This window comes from Prinia subflava, chromosome 16 (genome assembly GCF_021018805.1).
Source record: "Prinia subflava isolate CZ2003 ecotype Zambia chromosome 16, Cam_Psub_1.2, whole genome shotgun sequence".
NCBI classification, from domain to species: Eukaryota; Metazoa; Chordata; class Aves; order Passeriformes; family Cisticolidae; genus Prinia; species Prinia subflava.
In genome coordinates, this window is record NC_086262.1 from 13,335,976 (window position 1) to 13,352,906 (window position 16,931).

Genomic DNA, 16,931 nt, shown 5'->3' on the forward strand with positions numbered 1-16,931 from the left:
GTTCTTCAACCTCCTTACTTAATTTTCTTGTGAGCTAATATGATAGGAGGAGGAGGAGCACACCTTCATCAGAATGCTGCACAGGAGAACAGGGTTGCTATTAAAAGCCCAATAATGACTTGTATCGGTTTATGCAGATTTGCTCTGCTGGGTTACTCTGTGCCTGGCACTTGGCAAAGCACAGATAACATTTAAATCAGGCAGTAAGTGTAATTAAGTACTACCCTTCAGCGCATCTCTCCTTTTAAGACATTTTTATACACCGTGATTTAGAATATGACAATTGGGTGAGATTAAAGCAGCAAATTGTGCCTATAAAACAAGCCCTGAGAATAGCAAGGGACTGTAAAATTTTATAAAGGGGAATACAGCACATGCCTCCAATCCGATAAAACTTTTGTGAGCTGGGAGATTAACTGTGAAATACAAATAAGATGATACAGTATGCGTAGCTTTCAGACAGTAAATTACTTGTTATTGTAACAACTTATTCCTTCTACCCAGAAGGATTTCTTACTTAACTTTTCCAGAAAATCTCACCATGTGACTGATTCATTAACTGCTGGAGGTGTGGAGGGAAGGTAGGAAGTCAGACAGCAGTGATGTCCCTGTAGGGAGAGCAGTGCTGTAAATGTAGCACGAAAGATCATCTGTGCTGAAACACGTGCAGTCAAGCTTGTGATTGGTTTCTTCCTCAGCTTCAGTGGAGTTGTATTTGCAAAGTGAAAAAATAAAAAAAAATCCTTCTCTTATTTTAAATCCTTAATAAGACCCATTGGAAGGTTTTCTTGGGGAACTAAAACGTCGCTTTGTGTGAGAAGTCTAAAATGTTTTCTCTGGGGCTTGACTGCGTTTGGCTGATTTGGTTCTGCTGCACTTTGGCTGCATCTGAGCATCTTCATCAGCTTCACTTGGCATACCTGAAAGAAAAGGCTGTGAGCCTTTTAGAAACTTCTTTAATTTGTAACTCTCAAGCCTTTTGGGCCACAAGTCACCTCGACACATCACACCGAAGCTGTCACTGATAGCAGGTGAAAGGCAGTGACTCCCGTGGTATCACTGGTCCCAGAGGCATCTGCTATCCATCAGCTGTTGTGTTATGGCATTGTCCTTCACAATCTCATTGATTTCACATATTCTCCCCTTCTTTTCTGTTCACACTAATCCTCCCTCATTCAGTCTTGCAATGCTTTTTTAGATTTTTTAAATTGATTTCTTAATTGCCTTCAATTGATAACTTCATTGTCCTTTATTAAGAGCCACAGAGCCTGATGATACTCAGCTTAAATGCCAAAAGCCTGCTCATTTCTTCCCAGCTGTATTAGCTGTGCAGAGAAATTGTGTTGTGTGGAGCCCATTGCAAGTCAGTCACGTTAAAAGGAGGATTGTGCATGTGGAACAGGGAGGAGGATGATGGCTGGATTTCTTACTGTCTGGTATTCTCTGACCACCTTTGTTCTGCATAAAAGAACCCAAACAACTTTATGACACTTAGTTTTAATGATGTATTATGTAAGGAAATAGTAAAACTGGAAGGAGAGGTTTGAATTATTCTGGAGGAGAGCATTACATTTCAGTAATAGGACAGTTGGGTTTTAAAGGCTGAGCATCACTGCATTACGAACAAAATATAAGGCCAAGGCACAGACAAATAGCAGAGTGAGGAAGGAAATGGAGAAGAAATAGGTAGGAGCCTCTGATGAAAATGCAGCTGTGTGGGCAGCCAAGCATTTTTGGGACACATCATTCTCACCCCTTGTTTTGATTGGGGGATGTTTACGTATTTGTGTTGCTTTTATGCTTGACTTCCTTTTGACTTTTGGATTTATTATTCAGTGCCATATTTATGTTTGAGACTGTTTTGATACTGTTAGGGAGATGTCAATACTTCTGAATCAACGTTAAAAACATTCTGGTTTATAGAAATGTTGACCTTTTCTTCTTGCTTGGTTTGAAAAGTCAGTTCAAAATGGCAAGGTTTTGTACAGAATGGAAATTCTCTTTTCTGAATAGAAAGGTAGTGCCAAAACAGGTAATCCTGTCCCACCACTGGTCCCATCTTTCATCTTACCTTGTTTTCCTGGGGAAGACAGGAATTTGCTTCTCTATATCCTGTTGCTGCTGGATGTCCAGGAAGGTCCTCGGTGGGTTCACCGCTCCAGCTCCTGCTGCAGTTCCTCAAATCACACCATCAATGTCTTGCTGAATCAAACCAGAACAGTTAAAACATTTCAAAACACCTGTAGGAAGTCATTAGCATAGAAAAGGCTTTTGCAAATGGAAGTCCCAAATGTTCCAGGCAGTGTTCTGACAAGCTGTCAGGGAGCGGCGCGTCTCTCCCGGTCCCGGTGGGACAGCAGCCGCCTCTGGCACCCCGCTCAAGGCTGCTGCAGGCACAGCCCCACGGAGCCCCAGGCTGGCTCTCACCTCATCTCATCCACCTTGGCTCCTAATTTACCCACAAGCCAAGTTCACAGCTCATTGAGTTGCTGCTCAGGGGAGGTTTTTCCCCGTGTGATGATGATGATACCAATTTTTGCCCATCCCAGCGTCCACACTTCTTTGCTTTTTGTGTGATGCGAATCCAGTCTTTCATCAGATGTGTTCTAATGGAAGATTTTGGGGGTAATGAATGGGTCTTTGGGATTTTGCCTCTACTGTTCATATGTTTGTTGGTGCCTATGGTCTAGACCAGAGAATTATGCAGCCCATAGTGAACTTTAGAGCAACCTGGACCACAACTGAAACTGCAAGGTGAGAGTTGTCTGCACTGACTTGTTTGACTGGGACTAGAATACTTTATTATTTTTTTTTTTCTCTATTTTTACCTAGGTTTTGCTTAATCTACCTTTCAAAAGCACCAGCCTAATTTTTTGTGTTGGAGCTGGTAGGGAGTAGGCACAGAAACTAGTGGAATATTTGTTCTATTTGAAAGGTGAAGGGCTTCATCTCAAAATTTGATCTGTAAGCTGGTTTTGATTTAGCTGTATACTTTTGTATTAAAATTTGTTTTGTTATTTGAATAGATTTATGATTGGTCTATTGGGATGGCTGTGCTTGTTGATTAAAAACCAGAAAAAGCAAAATAATGTATCTTCTTCTCAAAGTAATGCTTATCATTTTTTTAAGTTTACATTTAAAGCTCCTGAAAGTGAAGAGGAACAGACAGAGGTTAAATAAAGTGAATTGTTCTGCTTTAACTTTAGGGAAAATGTGCAGCAGTAGGAATGCCAGTATTCCACCTCAGGTAGGGATTTGTAGGTCCAACCCTGTTAACAATAATGGGAGCTAAGCAAGCAAATCCTCTGCTCATAGATGGGGAAAATGGAGCTATTAATTGAAAGTGCTGCTCAGCAATGCAAATGGTTATTTTCAGCTTTCCTGAGCAAGCATGTGAGCACTTCTGTGTTTGGGAATACTTTTTAATACTACTCAGCTGTGTTGGTGCTCTGATTGTGACTCCTGTTTGGACTGAAGAGTTAAATTAAATGCATTTGGGATGTCCTGTGTCAGCTGGGCCATATGAGGAGATAACACATTAAATTTCCTGTGCTGCATAAAAGGAGCTTCTGACTTGTGAGTGATGGACTGAGTGAAACTTCACAGTGCTGATGTGTGGGACTACACCCCAAATAAGATTTTCTGCTGCTCTGAAGCCATCCCACCTCAAAGTATTTCATGGCTTCGTGAAGCAGTTGTGTTGCCTTGAGTAAAGACTTGGGAAGTGATGGTTCTGAAAAATGTCAGGTTTTCTAGCGTGGTCATTCCTTTTCATGTAACAGTGGTCTGTCAGGGATTCTTGCTTAATTAAAGGCTTAATTAACTTAGATCAAGCATAACTATTATATTGTTTTAAAAATTTAGGAGGATTAAGACTAAAAATACCGATGGCTCAGGTGTTCTTTGGCTGAAAAGGCAATGACTAATGTGATTTGTCGTTGTGAGCTGCACTTGTCTCATACAAATTATTTTTGGCCTTTCATTCTCTGTAACACTGTAGGTTTTGGCAGGATTTTGTCCTTTGAGATATTTCTGCATTAAATAATATATTCCATTAAAACTTGAATAGTTTTGTAGTTTGGTTTATAGTTGATTTGTGGATTACATAAATAAGTAAATATAGGAAGTTTATATGAGGCATGGTATAAAGTCAGAACTTCAGGAAGAAGGTACTCTATTTTGAGATCTGTGCTTGAAAGATTCTGCATTAAACTTTTGTGCCCCTCCCCAGCTCAGAAAAAACATTCCATGTTTGTGGGGTTTTTTTGTTTGTTTGTTTTTTGTGTGGGGCATGTGGTTTGTTTGTTTGTTTGTTTTAGTATCATGATGGTGGTGATGAAGTTTTTCTGAGTAATTCCCTTTGCTGTCTTCACTTCAGTGATAAAACCTATAGTCAGTGCTAGGTTGTGAGTCCCTTGAAGTCACCAGTAAATAATTTCTCTTAAATATCTGCTTTATTACTTCACAGTCATGCTAAGACTGAATTCTGTAATCGTATAAAAATATACTATGTGTTTCTGGGAAGAACAGTGGCAACAAAATGTGCTGTTGGATCTTCTCTTCAGGCTTGATGATGCTGTGAGGAGCTGAATTCAGAGGAAGGAAAGGAAGCACAAATGAATAAGGTATTTGTATCCTTAATAGTCAGTCTGCTTTTCTTTCTTATTAAACAAGAGAAGTCAAATGTTGGTTGAGATATTATGATATTATCGTGTATTACCTACCTACCGCTGCAAATTAAAGTGGTGATGTTGTTATCTAATCTCCTTTGAAGAAGCTGTGTTTGGAATTATGGGTCATTAGAAGCCCAGAAAATAATCCAACAGCCCAGACAAGTGTGTTGGCACATTTGAGTTCCCTGGATTTTATTAACACTAGTTGTTACCTATTGTTTCAAGGCAAAATTATTTTTACCTTGGAATTTCTGATGAACAAATCATGGACTAACTTGGCAGTGCTGAGTTAATGGTTGGACTTGATCATCTTAAGGATCTTTTGCCACATAAAGGATTCTGTATCTGTTTCAAATGAGACCCTCTTTAAATGTCTTTTCTGTAAGATTGAAGGCAAACAGCAGTAGGTCTGGAGAAGCCCTGGCCCACTACCTCATGTGTTGTTTTTCTGAAAAAGAAAACCCTTGTTACATGCAAGCAAAGCATCAGCATCTGGTACCTTTTTACATTTGAACACATTTATGCAGCCATGTCTGGGTGGAAAGGAGAAGAAATAAATGTGTATCTCATCTCAGAGAAGCCTTGAAATGTGATAGAAGATGGAAGAGGCGCTAGGTGTATTGGTAGAAAGAAAATGCAGTGGAAATTCAATTTGGAATTTACATCAGTGCCATCACACCTCAAAAAAGAAATTCCTTCTTGTGCTGTGTGCTTGCTGCTCAGGCTGTGCCTCTCTGAGGAGGCACCTGGCAGAGTGAGCACAGTCTGGGTGTCTGTGCAGGTCTTACTGTGCCACCGAGAGCGAGCCACCAGCACAGGACCAACACTGAAAGCCTCAGCAGTACACATGGCTCAGATGGATTTCCTGCCTGGAGAAGTCTGAGAGGAGTGCAGCAGATAACCTAGCAGCAGGTTATCTGTTTTGTCTCCAAGCCATACTTATTTCCTGTATGGAAGTGTATTTCATAATCTTTAGCTGAACCGTGAAGTAAAGCTGCTCCTACAGTTGGTTCAAAATAAATATTTATTATCATCATCACTGCAGTAGAGCTGAGTGGTGAACATTTCTGGGAAGTAATTTCTGTTTGGTTAAAAAAACCTTCTCCTTGAATGTGTTGAAGACTAAGAGTCAGATGAGCAAAAGCCTTAGTGTGTCTGTACTTAATATCAAATCAAGTAGACTGTTGCTTCTTCTTCAAACTATTCCTGCTTCTCTTTATCAGTGAACTTGTATCTGTGCTGTATCTTGCTATAAATTAAACAAGTCGTTCTTGTCTAATCGTTGGTGCACAAAGGGTCCAGCTGTTCTTCCTCATCCTAATCACTTTACACATTTGATGGTGGTTCTTTCATGCTTTCCTGGGCTTCTCTTTTCTACACTGCTTGTTTGGTTGTTTTATTTAACATGAGTGTTTGATTTAGCATGTTGGTGTGTTTGGAGTGCCTTCCACTGTGCTTTTTGTGATTTGACCCTGTCTGTTTAATGAGCAGTACATGAAACTGAGCCCTGTGTGCCACCCGAAGCTGCCTCAGTGCTTAGGAGACGTTTTGACATGAAACATGGCTTAGATGTGACTCCTATGCAGTGTTTGTGGTAGTAGCACTTCAAAAAAAGTGTGATCCTAAGCACTGCTAAGAATTGCAGCTGTAGTAGTCCAAAAGCACAATACTGCACATTCTCCAGGCAGAGGAGGGTCTCCAGAAACTTAAATGTCAGGTGGGAGGTTGGGTACGTCTTTCAAATCCAAGCACCCATATATTTTACATAATACAGACCAGAAAAAGTCACTGGGCTGTTCTGCTGTCGGTATTATAATTTCTGCTTGAGACAGAACACAGTGTTCTAAAACACATCCACCCTCTGCTTAAACCAATGCCATGAAGAAACATTTCCAAAAGGAGCATTTAAGAAAAGGCAAGGGGAAGACATCCCATCCTTGTGATTATTCACTGCCTGTCTGTACCCTGTGGAGTGGCTCAGGACAGCTGGCAGTGTGTTAGCAGCTACCTGCACTGATCATAAGCTGAAGAGACGTGGACATTCTTGAGCCAGGAGAGCAGAACTGCAAGTATGTTTATTTTTGGAGGGATCATAATGCCAACTGGCAGAGCAGACTTGGCTAGGTGAAGGGTCTGGTGCAGCTGCAATAAAACACAAGGATACTGAATTGTGCAAAGGAGCAACAGGAATTTTCACTGGTATTGTTGCTGGGGAGTACAGATGCAGTCTGGCATTTTATCAATGTAATCTTAGTTTCAGCTTAGTGAATAAAATTTAATATAGGGAGCTTCAAATAGCTGGTGCTGGATTTATACCCAGAGTGCAGGTACATTTAATTTCACTAAGTACATTGTGCTCCTTCTCATAGTTTGTGTAATTGGAATGTTAACTGTTGTTTATCCATCAGGTTTTGATCTTTCAGAGAATTTCTCTGGCATAAATTATATGATATGATATTATATTTTCTTCCTGTGTAAGACTCTTCTCAAATAAAAACATGGGTTAATTTTTGAACTCCTGGTGAAATTTCTGGATATAAAGATGGGCAGAATTTGTGCAGTAGCTCATTTATCAAAGACTGGAGTCATATTGTAAATTTTTGTTCTTATGTATTGTCAATAAGTTGAACTTGACTGTGCTTAATGCAGGTTTGCACGGTGACAAGTAAAGACTGGATGGTGACATGCTGGCAGTGCTCTGTGCCATCCAGATGAGCAGGCATGGCACGACCCACTGCCCATGGGGAATTTGCCATCCCTGGTGTTGGAAGGTGTTCCTGTGCAGGCTGGTTTAGAGATGCGTGTCTGGGATTAACTAGAAGGCAGCTCCAGTCATGATGCACATGTCATAAGCTGAAAACTTGGCTCTGAGCTGCTGCTTAGATCTATTTCCAAATTCACAGTGGTTCTGCAAAGCTCTGAGTGTCAGCGCTTTCCCTGGGTGCGTTCCTGTGCAAGATTTTGGGTGAGCTTTCTCCCTGAGTCAGTGGAGCTGAGCAGATTGCAAGAGGATGAGACACCTGGCTGGATCTCCTCCAGAGCAGGAAGGCTGAATCCTGGCAAAGTTTCCCATGTCTTTGCTGAGGGGGGAGTGTTGGATGCTCAGGGAGTTTGCAGCAGTTCTGACCCATCCTTAAAAATGATAGTCAGAAATAGAGGGAGTCTGCTCACACGCTGGAATCCCAAGCAGAACAACTGCACTGTCCTAAAGAAAGGAGAATTGCAGACCCTGAAGGCAGGGGTAATCTCTAGGAAGGATAACGAGCTTTTGTGTTAGCCATCATCAGCCCAGAGGGGAACAGTTTTTGCAGTTCACCTCCACTTCAGCCACTGGGTATCAGTGTATGGATTTAATAGTAATTCAGTTGATGAGAACATTAGGTAACTGAAGAGCCTGCAGGTGCAGCTCACACATTTCAGGTTGAAAGAGCATGCTTTGTGAAATTCCACCTAGCTGTTCCTACCTGGCAAGTTCTGTAAAAATATTTTTAGCCTCTTAAAGACTTCACAGTCCTCTTCATATGTCAGAAAATTTCTTCAAGCAGACCATTTTCCTAATGATGACTACTCTGTGGCACTCTGCTTTCAGTTCCAAAATGCACACGGCTCAAAAAATGCATTTTAACTGTATTTCATATGTTTTAAATTGATTATTGGTACCTTTGAGCAAAAGACTTTCTCTGTAGTGCAGATGGGGAAGAGAAGAAAAATACCTAATAATGAAGCATTCCTGTGAACCTGGTGACAGTACCTGGTGTCTGGTTTTGACCTCTTCTAACCCACATCCCTGTGCTTTTATCTTTCTTCCAGATTCTCCTCTTTTCTTCAGTAAAGCTCATCACAGGAAGAGCTTTGGAGGAAATCTCTTTTGTAATGCAGATCTTCGAGTGGAGGGCTGGGAGGGAAGTGGTGTGGGATGTGTGCCACAGTGGAAGATCAGTGTTGGGTTTATACCAAGCTCTCTTTTTAGCCCTGTGAGTTGCTTGGTTTCAGAACTTGGTGTGTGTGGTCATCATCCTTGTATTTAATGTCTCAGCCTGTGAGAGATTGGAAATCATGTATAATTGCTGATTATACTTATTTATGATTGTGTGGTGGAGCACTTTTCTTAATGCAGCTGCTGCTCTTTCTGTCATACTGGCATCCGTGATTAAGGTTTTTGTTTCCTTATGCCAATTCTTGTCTTGGAGCACACTGAGAGATGCTCACTCCCTTTACAGTGTCCGTGGCAGAATTTGTGGAGAAGAGGCTTTGCCCAAAGCTGGTTATTGCCAAAGCCAAACCCCTTCCATTAGGTAATTCACTTGTGCTGGTAACTGTGGGAACAGAGAAAAACATCATGGCCAGAGAGCAAAGCCCCTTCAGTGAGTGAGCTGCTGATTTCCCGTGAGATGTGCTGGATGCTCAGCTGTCCTTCAGCCTGACAGCTCCACTGGCAGTGTGCTGTGTTTTCAGCTTGGTGAAGGTGCCACTGCTGCATCTCCCAGAGTCCCAGCCACTGCCCAGGGCTCAGTCCCAGGGAGGGCAGATGTGCGTCCCCCTGGAAATCCCAGCCTCAGGGGATCCCTCCCACACCCTGTGTTACACCAAGTTCCTTTTGTTCGTGCTGCACTTTCATTCCCTGCCTTTTGGCACACTTAAATCAAATTAAAGGCAAGAGCAGAGTTCCAGCAGACTTCTGGTTTAGGTCTGGTCCTTCATCGTTTACAGTCTAAAATGCCCCGTAGGAAACAAATGCTTTATGTAGACCAACTGCAGTCCCATTTGCTACACAGATAATAATAAACCCTGAGATTAGTGAAGGTTCTTTCCTGAATTAAAATATCACTTTGGGGAAAAGCTGTCTTCGCTTGCTATTGTGCACAGTCAGTGTCTTTTCCAGCTTGGATTGCTGCCAGAGCTCTGGCTTAGGATCTTCTGACCCTTTACAGGTTCTTATTAGTGTTGCTTGGGTTGTGCATGAAGAACCTGCAGAATGCTGTTTGAGGGGGGTGGAATTAATAAATTGTAGTAAGAGAATGTCCAGAAGAGGTTTGATTTAATGGGACAGTATTGAGAAATGGAATAATTCTTGAATGGTGGATTGCTTTCTTTTAAATGTGGCTGTGGTAACTTGTTATTCTAAGAATTCCTTCTTCCCCCTCCTTTTTTGTTTAACATAGATACTGAGCACAATTTTTGAACCTAGACCCACCCAGTTCAGTGTAACAATTCCTAGGACGAGTATCTGGCCTCTAAAAAAAACCAAAACCCAACCTTAAACCCCTCTTGTGCTGTTGGACTTGTAAACTGGCCTCACCCCTCAGCCACTTCCCTGGACCTTTACCCTGGGACAATGCTGCAGTTTTGAAGCTAAGAGAACATCAAATGTTCTTCTCCCTTCTAGAAGAGGTGTACCCATCCCCAACTGCACAGCCCCTGAATAATGCAGAAAAGTTTATTTGCTTGTGTATGGGAGAGATCTCCCCCTGCCATTTACCATTGTTCTTACCCTTCCTTTTGCATGTAGCCCTTTTTCCTCTCCTCTTTTTGTGCACCTGAGCAGGACATGCATTCACTTGCTTTTGGCAACTGGGGACTTTGCAAGCTCAGTGTGAGTTTGGCTTGCTGCACATTTTTTTTTCATCTTAACCTGTTGTTGAGGGCACTGAACTGCTGTGGTGGTGTTGAGCAGCACAAGGGGGGCAGATGGGGAACAGGGGTGATCGAAGAGCATCTAACCAGTGAAAGAGGGAAAGGGCTGTGGCTGCAGGCACTGCCTTCACGAGAGAGCTGTTATTTTCATTTTGGCCTGGAGACTGATGCACGTTGCAGGTGCTGATACGTTCCTGAACATCAGATTGATTGACTTCTTGGAGATCCACCTGCATTCCAGCATATGGAACCAGCACCTTTTCATTTAGGTGGCAGTCAGCTTCAGTGTGGATGAGGGGAGGCTGTTGCTTTAGAGCCAAATGAGTTGGAGAAGCTCTTTTTTAGTATGTGCAGAATTAGTTTGATTGATCATATCTGACACCAGTCAGGGAAGAGAGAGGCATTCAGGCTGAGAGAGCAAGAACACATTCCAAGTTGGTTTTCTCTTCTCTATTCTCTGAATACGATGAATATTTTTTCCCCTCAGCTGTCATAGGCTTCTAATAAATGCTTTCCCTCCATTAAATTTTTAAAAATGAGATTCTCTCTGTAACAAAATCCACAGTTTAAAAATAACTTCTGTGATGTACTTTTATGGTGGCAATTTCAAAGCCTGTGGAGATGGTGCTGGAAGATGCTTCTAATCTAATAATGAAATGTGTATAGCTCACATGGAGAAGAGAAGAGTAGCTGGAATCAGCTTATTTTTCTTTTCTTGTTTTCTTGCTTCTTCAGCTATTTCTGGTATCTTCCCCTTTTAATTGCAGGACAGAGCTGAGGAATGTAGAATTGTAGCTGTCAGAAAAACTAGAAGAAAAGGTCTGTTTCCATAATCTTGCGGCTTCCTCTGTTTCAGAAGCCTGCTGGAATCACTGCATTCTCATTTCAGAAAAGGACAGCATAGTCTGCTTCATCTCTAACTGCTGTCAACTGTTTAAGCTTTCCTTTCCCCAGCCCTCACTCAGAACATGTTTTCAGCTCAGCTAGGGATGTTATTACTAACTGATGAACAAACCTGAATAGTGAACGTGGCGCACGATTGACGTTTTTAAAGTTAATCACAGAAACTCTTCATCCAGCAGCTGCTGAGGCTGCTCTGGATGCTGATGCCCCATCTGATGCCAGCAGTGAAGAGCCTGTACAGTGTCAGCCCGAGATGAGTGGCTATAAAATGGCAAAAAAGAATTTTGATTTTCATCACGCTGTCATCATTTGTGTCGAGCAGACTTTGACTGGAGACTAACTGAAGACACATTCCTGCTTAATACCTGCACACTCAAAGTGCTGTAGTTTGAGGAATTCCTCTTGCACAAAGCGTAAAATACCACATTAGTAAGAAACTAATGGAACAAATAGCATCAAATATGTAGGTTCTCTCCTTATTTTCCCATTTTGATGTATTTCTGGACAAAGAAATATGCCAGATAACTGCTTCAGCACAGAGGTTTGTGGGCAACTTGTAATATTTGGGGTGAGCAAAAAAGCCAATGCTGCATTTAGACAGGCAATTCACTTAAGGGGATTTAAGCTCCTAACCCCATTTGTTTCTCTGGAAACACACTTTTATTTCTGAAGCCTTCCTCAATGCCTGCAGTGCAGGCTGTGCTGTGGCTGTCACCATTCTGTGCTCTGCTGACCACAGCACTGACACCTGGCCTCTCATCCTGTTTTGTTGACCCAAATCTAGCACTTTACTTTTTGAATAATTCAACGCATCTACTAAATGTAGATGTTGACTTTTCTCAAGCTCCCCTCTGCAGGAGTGGCAGAATTGAGTGGAGGAGTCCAGGCTCCTTTCACTCATCCTCACTGTTTGTGGTGGGACAGCCCAATCCCATGAAGTGGCAAGTGAGATTTTTCTCTTCTTGAAAGCAGAATTTATGTTGATTTTCTTGCTGTGACTTGGTATGATTTCCTTTACTATTACTTTGCAGGCTGCCCCAATTCTCCTGTCATTTCTTTGCACTTTTTCTAACTTCTTGTGAGATCTTCCTTCAAATATGGGACGTTTTCTGCTGGGTGAGGTGACTTAGCAGAGCCCTGTCAGCTCTCTCTGCTGGGAGCAGATGCTCCCTCAGGGGCTCTGGGTTTAAGTGGTGTTTACACACACTCACATCCACTGACCCTGCAGCACACAAGTGTGAAGAGGAATTGAAAGGCTCACACTTGTGCATGCCAATGTGGGTTTTTAGTGTGCACCAGAATGAGCTGCTTGTCTGAGAACAGGGGATGTTAGGAAAAGAAATCCAAATACTTTCTAACCTGGCTGTTTCCCCCTTAATTGTCATTTTGATGAAAACTGCCTTGTTTTGAGAAACAGCTTTATTAGTGATCCTCTTCCAGTACTGTGTAGTCCCTTTGTCTGTATTAACTTTCATCTGCTGAGATGTATTTTGCTGTAGTGACTGGAGTGGTGGTAAGACAGGAGGCTTGTAGGTGAAGTTCCAAGTGGTTTTTCAGCTTTCACAGAACCTTGCTGGATGTGAGGGTCTTAAAGGAAGCAAATGCATTTTCAACTGCCCCATTTTTACTTTTAAAAGTATTTCTCTTAGTGGGCTGTACATCTATTAATAACATCTTTACGTGGAAACAAGTGCTCAGTTACACCTCAGTTAGGGAGGACAGATCAGCTTTTTTGGGGTTTGCCTCCTCATGTGAGCTCTGATACAATCTGATTTCATTTGTAACAGCAAAGACTGTCAGTGGTTAATTACATCAGCTCTAGGGACCAGAAACTTCGAGGTTGTTAATATATTCAGTAGTATTTATAAGCTTAAATACCCAGAAGGAGCTCAAGTACAAATCTCGTGAACCCCCCAATGGAGAAAACCAATATCAAAGCCATAAAGCCTTGTCTTTGCCTTCTAGAAAATGCTCTTTTTGCTGTACTTCTACACATGTCCTAAACTATTTTTTATATCTAAAATTGATCACTTCAGTAAAGTCCCCATGTGAAAAACCCCAAACCAAAACAAAAACCAAAGAATTAATCCTAGACATCAGGGTAACAAATCTGAAGGCTTAATATATGTTTCTGAATTTCAAGGTTTATAATTCAACATTTGTAGGTTATTTTGTACTCTTTTTCCTGGCCAGACTGAACATCTTTATTCAACAACTGCTGTCAGAGTAGGATTTGCTGAGCACTTTCAATAATAGTGACACTATTTTATTTCTGCCCTGGTGTTCTGGGACCACATCTTGGTGTTCGAGGCCACATCTTCCAGGAATTTTATACAAGAAGCAACAGAAAAGAACACTTATCTAACAGAGCCACAACTCCACTGTCAACTATAAAAGAAGAGCCAACGGATTCTAACTTAGATTAAAAGTCAGCTACGAATAGAGGCAAATATTCCCGTAGGCACAGGGCATCTCTCTGAAGAGAAATTGTTGAAAATGCAAATGGCTGAAAGAGAGTTCAGTGTGATTGCTTTGTGTTTCACAGGCACTGTGGTTTCGTATGCCCCAGGTCAGCTCTCAGGAGATTAAGAGCCAAGATTTCTGATTTCTGGAAGACCTACGGCAGCTTTTCACATGCCACCTTCAAACTCCTCCCGTTTGCTTTGCAGGCAGAGTCACTCTTGTGAAGGATTCCTTCAGGGGCCTGGGTAACAGATGTGAGCAGGGCCCTCTTGTGCAGCCTGACAGCACAGGGCAAATGCTAGAGAAGAAGAAAAGCAACTTCTTTATTTTATTTTATTTTATTTTCTCCCAGCTCAGAGCTGTCACATTAGCTCTTCCAGTTGTGAAGGCATCCTTGACAGGACATCACATCTTAATAATGCCAAACATCATCTTCACCATAGCTCTTACAAGTAGGCAGGGGCTCATAATCAGTTCAGACTCCATTGGGAGGCCATCAGCTGGATGGGGAACAATTGACCTTTAAGGAAGAGCTGTACAATTAGAGGCAAGCTAGATAAAAGTACAGACAAGATAGAGGGAAATTGGAAAGCAGCATATTTGCATCAGATAAGAACAAGAGGATGCTGGGACATAGGCTCTCTCCATCTTCAGGCAGGGATATTGCATCCAAAATCCACTTTTCACGAGGTGGGTTCACCACAACTGTATGCCCAGAAGAGTGTGATAAAATTAATGACTGTCCTCCTTCAGTCTGAGGATAAATCCACGTGCCAGTGGAGAAACCAGTCACACACACACAAGACATTAAACTCCCTTTCTTATTGGCTTAACTTGACAGACCAGTCCATGTCCCTGCTTCACATCCAAGGCAATTTAGAACTTCACAGAAGTTCACTGAAAATTGTTATTCGATTTTGTGCCTCCTATTTGCCTCTCAGTTCTTGCTCAGGGCATAGCAAATGAGGATAGATTTAAGGAGGATGAGCATGAGGAGATGAGAGTGAAAGCACGGGAAGCTGGAAGTTGGAGTCTCCAGTTAAGAGACTCTGAGGTTTGGCACAATGTAAAGGCCAAAATGCTCTGACCTGAGCAGGGCCATTGATTTTTTCAGAGGCTGTTGTGGTACTGGAAAGAGGAAGGCAGGAGAAGCAAACAGGCAGCAGAGAGTCTTCCTGATAGGCAAGAGTGATTCCACCAGCAGTAATGAGCAGAAAAATCATTGATTAGCTGAGTAGTGGGCAGACTAGAGAAGAAAAGCTTTTGAAATAAGATTTAGAGCAAACTGTTTGCAAGATACCGTTAAAGTCTGTCTGGTCTTTGATCCTAAATTTGAAGAAAGAAAAGGAAAGGGATAGTTTGAAGCAGTAATCTGATGACTTGAAAGATTTTAAGTCTAAGTGGAGGGGCGGAGGGGCAAAGATGGAGAGAGGTACACAAATACTATTCATGACATTTTATCTCAAAATGTCAAGTGCTAAAGCTCTGGAAATATGCTTACATGGTACAGCACTGCATAATTGAAGCCCCATGAGAGTTAAGGAAATCTGTACTTTCTGGCCTTTATTTGTTTAAAAATAAAAGCTTTGTCAACACTGTGTGATGTACTGCTGAGTACATATGGCAGTAAATCTCAGTGCAAAGTACTGAGGTTTCAGGGATTGAGCAGAGATGTTCCCTATGGTACCTTTCCCTTTGATTTCAGAGATTAACCTTTGGCAGCCTTTGCCCTTACTTTACATCTGTCCTGTCCTTTCCTGAATTCCTGGGTGCGAGCACTGACACCATTTTGCTCTGAAACCAGGGAATATACGTGTTTAGTTGGTATATGTAAAAAATGGTGAAAATGTTTATTTTTATCACTGAGGAAACGTGCATCACTGAGTGTTGAAATGTTAAACCAAGAATTCTAGAAGGGTCCTAGCTCAGCAATCTCTCCCAGAGACAAACACCTCTCTCGCTTCCTCAGCTCTTTGGTATTCCACAAAAACATGCCCACATCAGTACAGGAGTGCCCTTGAGGGAGTCTGGCCTGGAAATTGGTTCTGGATCCTCCCCATCCACTCATATTTTCCCAAGATTTAACTGACCCCTGTGCCACTCTTGGCCAGAAGCTCCCCTCCAGAAATGTCGCTGAGCTCTCAGCAGGAATCCTATGCAAAAGGAATAAACACGTGGGACACGCTTCCCTGGTACTGGAGGAAAGCCTGTTTGTGTCAGCTGCATTAGAAAGATTGTTCCAGAACAGTTCATCCATGCGTAAAGTTGCCCCTATAGTTCTGCCAAGGCTGAGGAGCTCAGGGAGCTCTGCTGGCAGCAGCGCCAGCGGCTCTTTCATCCACCCAATTTCTGCGAGGTGCTGGAGGTCAGAGAGGAGCAGATATGTAATTTGCCTGTCTGAACCAGTTCTTCTGCCTTGTTTAGTGTAGCTGGAGAGTTTTCATGCTGTGAGCCAAAATTCCAGGGACAAAACAGCGATGCTGCAGAATTTAAGTGAGAGAACCCATCTCCCCACCCTGCAATTTGCCTTATGCAGATGAAGATGGGGAGAGCACCTGTTGCAGGCTGTCCCCTTTGGAAGCTCTTTCAGCATTATAAATCACAGGTACACTTTGCAGCAGGCCTTCCTGGTTGTTTACCTTTAGATAATTACACACCATGGGCTATTTCTTCCCTCTCTTTTGAGGAAAGTACTGTGGGAGTTACTTTGGTTTCTTTGAATTCGACCTTTGTCAGCTTCGGAGGAAAAAAAATACATTTCCTCTTAGTCAAAGTAAATTAGGTGTATTCATTATAGCAACTCAGAGGATTAAGCACAATTACTGGAGTTTTTTTTTGCTCAAGGTAATGATTTAATTGCTTTGATTTTGTTTTGTTCATATCCTGAGGAAAAATAAAATGGTCATGGTAGAAGAAAATGCCTTTAACTATTCTTTTCCATACAGTGTGTGCTTCTGTATGCCTGGCAGAGCTTGCCTTATGCTAACCATGTCCTAGTGCTCTCCTTAGAAATTTCACTTCCTAAAATTTTAAGGCTTTGTGTGTGTTTGTAGGTGTAGATGTGTGTATATATACCAACATGCAAATGAAATACATTATACAAACATACATAAATATGTTATATAAAGCTATTTTTATGTACATGTGCGTGTGCCTATATATGTACACATACATATAAAAATAAAATAAGTGCTGGCTTTCCCTTTAACTTTGAAAGTGTTTTGTTTTCTTTCAGCTCCAGCAAACTGGATTGAATTA